Source organism: Thunnus albacares, chromosome 1 (assembly GCF_914725855.1).
Source record: "Thunnus albacares chromosome 1, fThuAlb1.1, whole genome shotgun sequence".
In the NCBI taxonomy this organism is placed as follows: Eukaryota; Metazoa; Chordata; class Actinopteri; order Scombriformes; family Scombridae; genus Thunnus; species Thunnus albacares.
The window spans coordinates 15,044,847-15,056,321 of NC_058106.1; the positions used below are offsets into that span (position 1 = coordinate 15,044,847).

Consider the following 11,475-nt stretch of genomic DNA (forward strand, 5'->3'; position numbering starts at 1 on the left):
GTTACAGTAAGGAAGGGAGCTGATAAGGTTGTACAAATGTGTTTTTAGCAGTTTTTTAAAACTAGCTGCTGAGTTGGCCCCTCTATTTCAGTAGAAAATTCCATAATTTTGTGGCGTTGTGGTGTAGTTTAAAAAAAAGCAGCCTTCCCAATTTTCTTATGGGCCCAATTTCCAACCTGTAAAAGACCAGCAGCAGATGACCCAAACATAAAATCCAAGCAATCAGTGTGCAGAACACGCACACATCTTTCTCACAAAAGCAATTTGCAAGCACTGCTGCGCAAATGATTGTCACTCGCAAATTACAGAAAAAAACTGCGTGTCCCACAGTCCTCTCACATGCTCATGGGACTTAAGTATACGTATGGTATTTCTTTTGATTAGTTAAACGTGTCAAAATGAGGAAATTATCACATGTTGTGAGTGGCAGCTTGCAGCATGTTGCAAATTTGGTGAAACAGGCTCCAGGTGATGAGTCCAAAAAATGCCCCAAGGACTCTCAACACTGTCGACTGTATGCTCCCTTTTAAAAATATTTTTCATCAAACTTGATGCCTAGTGAAGAGCCAATTTGGGCTTAAAATGTTGTACCCTTTTTATGTGCAATAAAGAAAAAATATATATAAAAAGGATGCATTCTCCAGTGTTGCAAGTCCTCGAAAAGCTGAAGTGACCGAACATAAAATCCTGAATAGAATCAGTACAGTCAAATAAATTGGTTTCTAACCATTAAATTAAAATTAAATTTGGACTACTGTGTTTGGTCTGGCTGATGTTGATACATTACCTCACTCAATTTAGACTTCAGCAAGTTCTTTAAACAATCATGATTTTATACCTCACTTGCAATTTTTAAATTTTGCAGCAGTAAATTGCAAACTAACATAAGAAAAATACTTTTTCCTTTTTTATATATATAAAAGCTGCTGCAACTTCAGTTTTTGGGCTGCAATAATTGCAAAAGACTTACATGAGATCCTGAAGGGAAAGATGGAATGATTGCCATTTTACAGTGAAATTCCTCACAAGAATTGTGTGTATCACTGACAACTCAGTTTTGAGGGCCATAATAGAGTTTTCAGGTGTCCAAATTTCCACCCAACCGATACTACAGTGCTACCTGTTTCTATTTCTCCTCTTCTTTCAGACCATCAGTGTCTCTTAGGCCCTTACTACCACACAGCAGTTTGTCTGTGCTGTAACTGAGCATTTTTAGTGCACTGCACTTCCTAGAAGACCTGCCACCTCATCCAAAAGAATTTCATCCCTTCTGTGGTTCACTCATTTTGTTTCATGGCAAGTGAAATGCTGGCCTGTCCTCTTTCCTTGGTCATCACATCACGCTGTGGCATTTTTCCCTGGAGGTATGTGACCTTTATTAGGGAGCAGAGCCCAGTGTTGCTTCGGCTAACTACTGACCCTCTCCCAGGGAGCTCATTAGCCATCCACTTCCTAGGCACTTGGGCAATTAGGCTCTCTACAAATACCACCAATACCTGAAGACAGCCAGTAGCCAGGGATAGACCAGGAGGGCAGAACCAATGAATGTGTGTGTGTGTGTGTTTGTGTTTGTGTTTGTGTTTGTGTTTGTGTGTGTGTGTGTGTGTGTGTGTGTGTGTGTGTGTGTGTGTGTGTGACAGAAGGACAGATAAGTGTTCGGATAACTGTGTGTGAATGCATCACACACTTCATATAATGTGCACTGTGTGTGTGTAAGCAAATGTGTGCTTTACCTGGCTTTTATAAGGCCACATTCAAACCGACACCTCATTCACTTGAATGGAACCACTTCAGTGACACAGTGGGGGTGCTGATGCAGAAAAGGTTTAACCTGGCTCAACTCAATGTCAGCCAGTAAGGCACCAACCTATACAAAAAAATGACTGCTGCCATTATAACTTTCCAGAGTTGTCTCACCCAGACCTGAATCAACACGCCAACACCACCAGCACAGCCCCTTGCATTTTTTTAACACAGATTTTTTTTCAGTCTTACATTATATCATAAAAAACACTGGTTGAGGGAATAAGTTATTGAGACCTCGGCTTGTGAGCAACAAATGAAACTAGACACAAAGTATAATCTGCCACCATGTTGACATAGAAAATGTCATAAAAACATATAGATGCTATTTGACAAACAGCAACAGTAGTCAGTTCAGGCAGCCACTGGAGGCTGCATTTGAAAGCACTAAACATTGGATTGGATATGATCAGAGGTTTGGAGGAGTGACCACAAGATAGCACAGTGTCCTTTCTGCCTCTGTCTGGCAGCCGTTTGGAAAAGTTGATGGCTCAGTGGGCTGTGGCACTTGATATGTACTTGCAATGTCTTGGAACTTGATTGACAGTCATTGTGGGATGTCATCCGCTCTCTGTCAAACTCCCATCTTTACTGTCACTCACACTGGCCACTGTAGACTGCCCAATTAATTTAAGAATAAAAAAAATTCTGACAGGATGTTCTTTTGATCTTGGATAGTGTTTTTGTGATTTGTGAACTCGAACATGCTTTTTCTAAAGCTAAAATCCGAACAATCCAGACTCTTAATGATAACACAAAAAGGCAAATGTGATGATCACAGAGCTGTCAAAGTAACTTAAAAGTTGCACAACAAAAGTCCAAAATCCAATCCTGTCCTGCCTGTTGACCTGGCAGGCACATACTCTCTGTGCACTAAAGAGGTGGTGTAAAGGCAGAGATGGAAAGAGGAAGGATAATGAGAGAGATAGAGGGGAGCCCCTTGAAGCAACATTACATTCCAAGGTGAACTCAACACCCGAGCCAAGACTGTGGTATCCTTCATTAGACAACCCATCTCATTAAGCAAGTCTTGCTACAGGCCACAGTGATACACTGAGAGAAATAAGCCTTTATTTAGGAAGTAAGGCCAATTAGCATTTTCTTTGTGAAATCCTTCCTAATGAGGGAGCAGACTTTGACATACAGCCACTAGAAGTCCAGCTAAAAGATTGTCTTTTGTCAGCTCTCCGTGGGCAATATTTCTTATCCTGTAAATATTTATAGTTCAGAAGGCCTTGGTGATTGCATTAACAGTGGCATTTTGTTTGTGAAAAAGGTTAAAGTTCTATATGCATCTGTAAGGCTCATTTTTTTGTGTGTAATTGTGATTCTGATGAGCCAGCTGATCCTTCCATGCAGATGTGCAGTCGCTCTCTCCATCTCTCCTCGATCACTGATCTTGAAATGGTGAGACACTGTGTTCGGCAAACAATCCTTAATCCCCCTCTCCTCATCTCCAGCCTGTTAATCCTGGACAGAGGAAAAGGTTAAGAAACAAGGGTAACATGGACATGGTGGAGAATGTCTACTGGCTTGCACACACTGAGAGCAGCTTGTTTGATGGTTTTCTGTGCTCTGATTTGTTTGTGGGTGGTGTTAGAGACCGATTTTAAGTGATTTTGAAACCTGCTTTGCTTTGTAGTTAAAGAAACAAAGAGAAAGTTTTTGTTGTGAGAGAGAAAGTGTGATCAAAGTGAGATGGAGAGTTTTCCAGCCTTTATTCATCAAATCACAAACCTTGCATTGCAATTATAACAGGAGTAAAAAATACAGCATTTTCCAACATCATTATCCTGATTTTATGACAAGAAATTTTGCTAGAGCTACAGTGTTTAACAATGAGGGATGGCTAATCAAGATGGCCATGTTTTAATCTGGAGTACTCAGCTTCTATCTACTTATGGAGCCCCACTTTTGATTATAAAGGGGGGAAAAAAGAAAGAAATGAAACTGTGTGAAGTGTTGTCAATCTCCAAACTCTTCTGACCAGAGGGATGAGCGCTGCTAGCTATCCGTTGAAGGTCTCTCCTGACCCCTGCTGATTCTACTGAGTAAAAGGTAATTTAAGGTTTAATTTAGTGGCTGTCTGGAGTTGAGAGCACCCAAGCCTGACCAAAAAAAATCTGAAACCTTACATGAGATTTCAAGGTTTAACCCTTGCAAGAAAGTAAGTCTTTAGAGGCAAGGTAATGAGTTTGACATTAAGACAGCTGTGTCTCGATGCACAGAGAAAGAGGCAAGCATGGGAAAGAAAAAGATAAAACAGAGAGAGATTGAAACTACAAAAGCCTCTTTAAGCACTTCTCCGTCCGGGTATTTGATCTGGCCAAAGCATTTTCTTAAAGTCCATATAACCTCATCACAAAGCAGCTCTGTTGATTAAAAGAATGATTTAGATAAGAAATATAAACAGCCTCTCTCTTTCCGTTTCTGCTATCCTCCCTCGCTCTCATTCTGCCTCTTGCTTTGTCTTCATAGCCACGGGCTATGACTGAATAATTCTGTTTGAGATTTGTAAAAGTGAGGAAGAGAAAGACATCTTGACGCACTGAATGAGAAAATAGTGATCGTTGAGAGGTGAGAAGTGTTTTTTCTGCCAGAGGTTGCACCACGGAATCACAGTTGAGCGTTGAGACATTATTTTGGTAGCATTTGAGCGGCAGAAAAGATGGTGATCTTTGACGTCTGTATCATGAGATTTACTCTGTTAAAAAGCTAGAGTTGGACATCTAGTAATAGGCACAGTACTGTGTATGTGTCAATGTTCACAATCTGGGAAAAAACAATGTCATTTACCTTATGAAAGCTTAAATCCACACATTACATTAGAGGATACACTGAATATCCAATTTAAGAATACACACAAAAACAACAACAAACTTGCCGAGGTTCTTTGACAACAATACAAACTAAGAAACAGCGTTGAGAGGAGAATTTTTAAATTATCTGCCTATCTACATTCACTGTATCTAAGTCTGTTACAAAAAAATATCAAAGCAGTAAAATTGAAACAAAGCAAGACATGAAGTGAAGTGAGGTTTTTAAACACCATCACCCAACTGAGCTGTTTTCGACCTTCAAAGACATGTAAGAGTAAGGAAACAGTCATATATATGAGATGGCTTGTTGCAGAAAAGAGATCTTTGATGATATGGTAAGCGCTCCTACTCCACAATCCTTGATCAACAACTGTATATGCTGCGAGACATTCAAGTGAGCATGTCCCTGATGCCTGATTCTATAGGTTTTCATGAAATCAAAAACAATTTTTGATAGTATTTATAGTCTGCATTTTTTCAGCAATAGCCATTCAATGTATTCAAAGTCTCTACGTATCTTCTATCTCTCTACGAAGTGTTCTTTTGTAATTGACAGAGTCCACCATTCCTGCTCTGGATTCCGACTGCCAATCTACACAGGGATTCACAGGAAACAATGTATGCATTTAATCCAGCTTTACTGTTTGCTCATTAAAAAATGCTGAGCAGTTGTAGATTTTGCACGAGGTAATGGAACAAGGTGGTGAGCTGCAGGTGACAGGCTGCACACTTCCAACTTCTTATTTATGTAAACCTGCGTGAATTTATTTTTTGGCCACTTGGGGGCAGCGAACAAAACAAATGGAGCTTAGCGTAAATTCAGGAAGACTAACTTTAACCATTAATTCATTTCCCACTCCTCTCTCTCTCTCTCTCACCCCTGCTCCTCCTGTTTTCGCATCTGCTGTTTAGGGGCGTCACTCCTTGTTATTAAATCAGATTCCTCCATGATCTCTAACCACCAATCACAGCTCAGCTGTCAAACTTTAAAATCTGTTTCCCTCTCTGTTGCTGTCAGCTGTCATTCCAGAGCAATCATCTTCTCCACGGCGTTGCCTCAGCACCAGGCCCGAGTTCACCAGAGGCCGCTACCACACCACCGAGATCTATGCCTCTTCATCACCACCATCAGTGTCTAGTGTCGGGGAGGGGGGGTTATCCTATACTACTCTCGCATTCACCTCCCCTTTTCATATCCAGTGACATCACAATGGGGTCTAATCGCCAAAGACTTTTCCACCTTCATCTATCATGCTTGTTCAATAAATATCATTTACTTCATAAAGAAATTGAGTCTCTCTTGATTGAATTGACATATCATTGCCTTTTAAATTAATATGTTGAACACATCCAGCTGTTTGCCAAGTGCCAAAAAACATCAGAAGAAGAAGAAGAAGAAGAAGAAGAAGAAGAAGAAGAACATCCAGCAATTACAGAGCAATATTATCATTAATTTGGAGTTGTGTTTCTATCCACCTGATGAATGTATGTACAATATTCACTCTCCTTGATCTCTGTTTTTGATCACTACCAACTTCTGAGGGAAATATCCGGCTCTATAGTTGCTCAATGTTCCACTATGTTCATCAGCTAGATGCTAACTGTGTCTGTTCACCATTTTGGTGCTGAGCAGGTAGTGTACAGCGGTTGTTAGAGCTTTTTCTCTGAAAACAGCTGCCTCCCACAGCCAAAAGTGCCACTATGAGAGCTGTGAGAGTGAACCAAAACAATAAATTTGCAGCCAGACACAATCAACAGAACAATGAACTGAAACTCGCTATCAAGCTCTTTAAAGCCGAGGGGAGCTGCAGAGTCTGGTGATAATTCTCCATATGTTCATCACTACGAGTGACACCTCTCACATTCCACATTGTCATTTGATACATTTTTATCATAAAAAAATATTGATTATAGCTGCTTTAAAGAGAAACTTAACATCAGCTAACAATCTAATTTTTGCTGACCTCCAGTGGTTTAACTCACCTTGCTGCAGTGATGTACAGGTGTAGTCCAGGGTGTGACATAAAGTATATTTTTGGTTTGTTCACTAAAGCCTCTTCCAGTGTCTTTAGGGGGCTTTAGAGTCAGCCACTTCAATTAAAGAGCAGGCTCTTCCATTCAATATCCATGTAGCATCAATGGGGGGCTAATGGAGAAAGAAACACAAAAATTAGCAGGTGAGGAGGGTTTGTCTCAAAGGATGGTGGAATTGAAGAGCAGAAAAGTAGAACAGTCAAAAGAAAGAACAATGGGTTAGTGTGAGGAGGCTTATGGACCGAAAAGTGAAGATTAGGAATGAGACTGATTTATTTTCTAATCAGTTGTTTTACCAAGTAATTCTCTTGAAATCTTAAAAACCTGCAATCACTGCTTGTAAAAGTATAATGAGAAGTGGATCACCTTTCAGCTGTAAGTCCCAGGCTTGCATTCACACTGCTGAGGTGTTCAACGACAAGACGCTGATTTCCTTTGAGCAGCAGGGTGCAGCTCTGTTGCTGATTGCGCCGTGGCCTACTGGAAAGGGTCAAGAGAAAAACAAGAATTTCCTAAGGGGTCCATTGAAAACGTGAGACATTTGTATTCATTGTGGTAGTAGAGGAAGTTGTAGCAATATTAGCAGTGCTGTTGGCTGTGTAGATGAGTGGAAGGATGAGGTGGATAGTCAGGGCAGATCCTCATTATTCCTCCTCTCGCCTCTGATCCCTTGTTATCCCAACACTCATCGCTCATCCGTCACCCTGGGGAATGAAAGGAATATTTTTCACATTTGCTTAATTCCCCTAACGTGCCTCCCAGTGCCCCTTAAGGCAATTCCTTTTTTTTTTTTTTTTTTTGTGGTTGTTGTTTTTGCCTTAAAACTTGGTCCTGTGGTCCTCTATCAGGGGAAAGAGTGTGGTATAAATATTGCTAGGGTAAGATGGGGTTTGATTCCCACTGGGACCAAACATTGTGAAAATTTTAAGGTTTTGTTAAAATGCACTTGAAACAAGGACATCTGGCAAGCAGCATTTGTGAACTGTTTACAGCATGTTGAAGTTTGTTGCTGTAGGTGGGTGAGACAGTAAGAGGTTTTTGAATAGGTGCATATTTTTGGAAACATCAATTGTATTTCAGGTGAATAAATGTTGAGTATTTATTGATTTTCTTACTCTAAAGTATGTAGTTAGATCATTAGATTTGTCATACCTGTGAAATACAGTATTAAAACTGAAGTTGTCTTTGTATTTTGTTGTGTTCTCATAAGTTTGCCACCCATCTAACTAGATGTCATGGCTATCTGAGTTGCTGCCATGCTGAGTTGCTCTTTTTTATATAAAACATATTCAACAAATGAGAGATCATTACTGTTTATGTTCTCGTCTCTGTTATGCCGTTTATGGTAACTTGGCAGTTGACAATATCTGCCAGATGCAGAGAATGACACATTTCACAGCAGTGTCTACAGCTGTAAGTAAACCATCAGCAAGGTACCATAAAGTGTTATTAACCATAATCTCTGCTGAGATGTGAGTTTTTCTTCTATCAGCAACTGTATCATAATTACCAGTGTTGCATCTCAAAACAGGAGCACTAAATGCTGCAATTATGGGGAACATCTGTTGGCTAAACCATTTGTAGAGCAATAGTAGAGGTTTGAGATTTTGCCAGAGCTATAAAAATGTTGTCAAACACCTGCTGAATGATTTGTGTTTGTATTCTTTTCTTCATTGCTGATATTATTTGTTTACATATCAGCCTATGGGACATGCTATTACGGTGCATGACCTTATGAGTCCCTTACACTCCCTTCATCAGTCCTGAGTGCTACTATGTCACTATGTACAATACTTTGTAATATGTGGAGGGTTCACACTATCCCTTTAGTTCAGCTGCCCACTCTGGAGACATCATAGATGACTAGTAGGAGCTGCTAGTGCAAGGAAAGTCCATTAGAATCAAAAAATTATGCACAAGATACCGCAAGAAAATGGCCTGTGGACACTGAAATGTGGATAAAATTGAGTTTTGTGTCTTATTTTCACACTGATGAAGCACACTAAACAAAGTCTGAAAGCTTTCCAGGCCTGATGCTAATTACGAGTAGGATTTGGCAGCAATGTCCAGATTACATGGACCTCATTCACACGGCACAGAGTTACATATGGATGGTCAGGTGGAGTCACCATCGAATTTGTCAAATTTATTGGCAAACTGGAAATACAACAGTCACTTTAAATACTGGGTGGACTCTCATATGCAGGCTTATAGAGAGTCAACTGACCAACATCTTGACAGACTGACAACAAAATGAGCCTGCCTGTGAAATGAACATGATGTCCTAAAATGCAAATATGTGGTGCCTGAAAGAAATGTTAGATGCATATATTTTAACACCATGTGATTATGTAAATCACTTATGTGAAATTTTTTCACCCCACCTGTCCCTTATGGAGATATACTGTATCTCTTCTCACACCCAAATACTGCAGTGAAAGTTGATTTTCTTACCCACGTCAACATTTAATCCATAAAGCAAATAATAAATGTAAAAAAAACACTGTGATGTCAGATTTTTGTTGTTATTGTGAAATCTGAGTAACGGATTCAATCTTCACCTTATTTCCATCCACAGCATGGAAACTGTATCTCAGAGTTTGTGCTCATTTCACAACATTTTTACAAGGGTGTTGAAGCAGCAGATTGGAGGTCTTGTTTTTGAAGCAGAGCCTTTTTCCTCTGAGGTTCTTGTGCTGGATGCAGCTTTGTGTCACAGTCACTGTCAATACACACTGCTCTCCATCTCCATCTCCATCATCACAGCTCTACAGGGACTCGGAAGGAAGAGGAGAAAAGAGAGTTATACACTGTTTGTGCGTGCATGTGTGTGTGTGTTTGCGTGTGTATGAATATTGTTTCCTTTGTAACAAAGAAAGCTAAAAAGGAAGTCTGCCAGTGTGCACATTGTTTGTGTGTGTGGAAGCATGTGTGCCTGTGTGTGTGCGTGTGTGTGTGTGCGTGTGTGTGTGTGTGTGTGTGTGTGTGTGTGTGTGTGTGTGTGTGTGTGTGTAAGCCTCCCAACCCTCTGCGGTATTCTCCTCCTCTCTAACCGTCGTCCCTCTGTCTGCTATCTGTCCAAGCTTAAAGCGCCAGTTGTTTTCTAAGGGGCCTCTGGGAGAAAAAGAAACAACTGGGCGATTACACTTCTTCTTTTATCCTCACAAAGATGTTCTGCTCCTCCCTGTCTTGCTTTTCTTCCAGGAGGTCTTTGCTGTGAGGCTTTTCCCTTTCTGCCTTTAGCAGATTTAATTTATCCATGTGCTGCCTCTCTATTTCGCTCTTCCTCTCTCCCTCTTTCGCTCAGTCAACTGATGATGTTGACTTTGCTTCTCTGTGCCTCTCAGTGAAGAGACTCTCTCTTTTCCCTTTGTCTTTGTCTCTCTCTCTCTCTCTTCGGTCGTCATCTGTTACTTTATTTCTAATTTTTTTTTTTTCAAGACAACTGAGAATGTTCAGATTTGCTTCTTAGAGATTCTGTCTGCGAGGCTGCCTTGACTTACTCTCTTGCTCTGAAATCAGCTGGAGATTGAAGCAGGCTTTCAGGGGCCTTCAGAACTGCTTGCTGCAGGAATCCCCAATGTGTAAGATATCGCACAGTTAGTCTAACTGTCCAGCAACATAGATACACAGCAAAACTCAAACAGGCTATTCAAGTTTTCTGGAATCAGCAGTTTTTGTTTTTTTTATCCATGTCTTTTTGTACTGTGTTGTGTTGTCTCATGTTTGCAGCCTATACACTCATGATACCATCGCTACATAATTTAGCAAGAGTTTTCAATTACACATGCATATGTATGTGCAATCATATGTATTAAATCAATTGCGAAAACGTGTTTGTATAACTGAGTACCAGCATAGAATATGCATGCGTTGATCTCTTTCCGGCTCCTCCTGCTCTTGCTCATCTGTCAAGTTTAAATTTCAGTGCTCTGTCTCACACTCTTACACACACACACACACAACCACACAAACACACAAAACATTATAGGTCTAAAATTCAGGTGGCAAAAAACAACCTATAGTTACGCTTATGCCATCTAGCGGCGATAGTAATGCACTCCAGGACGACCCACAGGACCGTAATATGCCACTTTAAAAAACAGTTACACATCACTGTTAAAAAATAATGTTGTTTTATGGTGTGACAACACTGTTGTTAAGGTCTGGTTAGGTTTAGGGACAAAAACCAGTTGGTCAGGGTTTGGGTTAAAATGATCGATTGAAATATGGTTAATACTTCCTTAAAGTTACGCAACCTCTGTCGTCATGGCAACAGTAAAGGTTTTTAAAAAAAATGTTCCAACTCATGGTTGAAAACAGGAAGCAAACAGTCATCCCCTGCAGCAGAGTCCACTTTTTGCCAACCCACCTCCTCCTAATAAGGCAAAATCATATTATCAAGTCACCTCATATTGACGTCATCTGAACTGCATCACTTCCCCGGGTCATAATTACTACAGCCACTAGATGGCAAAAACATAACTATAGGTCGTTTTTGCTGGCCAGAATTTTAGACTTATACTGTCGTTTTTCTTGTGAGGATGGGCTGCACAAACACACACACACATACATACATACATACACCCACATTCAGTTAAGCATTCTTGTTCTCTTCCTGATTTACTCTGGTCATTAGTATTCTACTCAGATTTTCCAACTGATCGCCTGCTGCGTTTTACATTTGGCTCAGATCATTCTGATTATGAATAAACAACACGGCCAATCACAGCACATCCATTTACATCAGAGTTTAATGCCACACATACACACAGACAGCTAGGCAGGCCCATCCCTCCCCTACATCATGTTTAGGCCA

At 40.4% G+C, this 11,475-nt stretch overlaps 1 long non-coding RNA gene across 1 annotated transcript; it reads right to left on the reverse strand.

Annotated features, from left to right (window-relative positions):
* Positions 1 to 1,924: 1,924 nt before the first annotated feature.
* LOC122988313 lies at positions 1,925 to 10,539 on the reverse strand. The gene is made up of 4 exons (XR_006404767.1): positions 9,218 to 10,539; positions 6,981 to 7,360; positions 6,606 to 6,768; positions 1,925 to 3,273 (listed from the first exon to the last, which is right to left on the reverse strand). It is a non-coding gene; the product is annotated as an uncharacterized LOC122988313 (long non-coding RNA).
* Between the last annotated feature and the right edge of the window lie 936 nt (positions 10,540 to 11,475).